Raw genomic sequence first — 686 nt, 5'->3', positions numbered from 1 at the left:
TCCACGAGATGGAAAGAATCATGTGTAACTTTCTTTGGGTTGATAATGTGCATCACAAAAACACACATCTTTTGAATTGGGAACAAGTGTGTAAACTAAGAATGAAGGGGGGTGGAGGGTGTTGACATTGAGAGACTTGAGGACACCAATAGTGCTTCCCATGGATTCTTCTTGTGAAAGCTAAGTACTCAAATAAGGAATCCATGTGGGTGACTAAAAGGAACCAGGTGGTATCTTATGTGTAAAGGGGGATCCAAAGTGGAGCATTGGCTATTATGGAAGGTATTCAATGGGAAGTCGGGGGAGGTAAGGAAACAAAATTCCAGTTTGACCCTTGGATGAAAGGGGGTCCTCCTATGTAGCAGCTGCCCACGAACTCTCAGAATATATTATATAGTATCTTTTGCAATGATGATTGTGTTAGGAATCGAAATAGAAAATAAAAGAGTACATACCAATTCTAGGAATCACCACGCCTAACAAAATGAGAAAATCTAGCTAACTAATCAACGTGATAAGTTCAATCGGAAGAAGTCAAGATAAAGATAAACAAGTACCCTAAATATTAGGGCTTATTCAAACTGAATGTAACAAACTTATTTGAATCCCTAACAGAGACCTAAACTTTTTCTTCATTCCCTCCCTTAAACTAGTTCCCAACTGCAACTAGTTTAATTCAGAAATTT

This window comes from Nuphar pumila, chromosome 11 (genome assembly GCF_984573655.1).
Source record: "Nuphar pumila chromosome 11, dmNupPumi1.hap1.1, whole genome shotgun sequence".
NCBI classification, from domain to species: Eukaryota; Viridiplantae; Streptophyta; class Magnoliopsida; order Nymphaeales; family Nymphaeaceae; genus Nuphar; species Nuphar pumila.
This window is presented reverse-complemented; position numbering follows the sequence as displayed.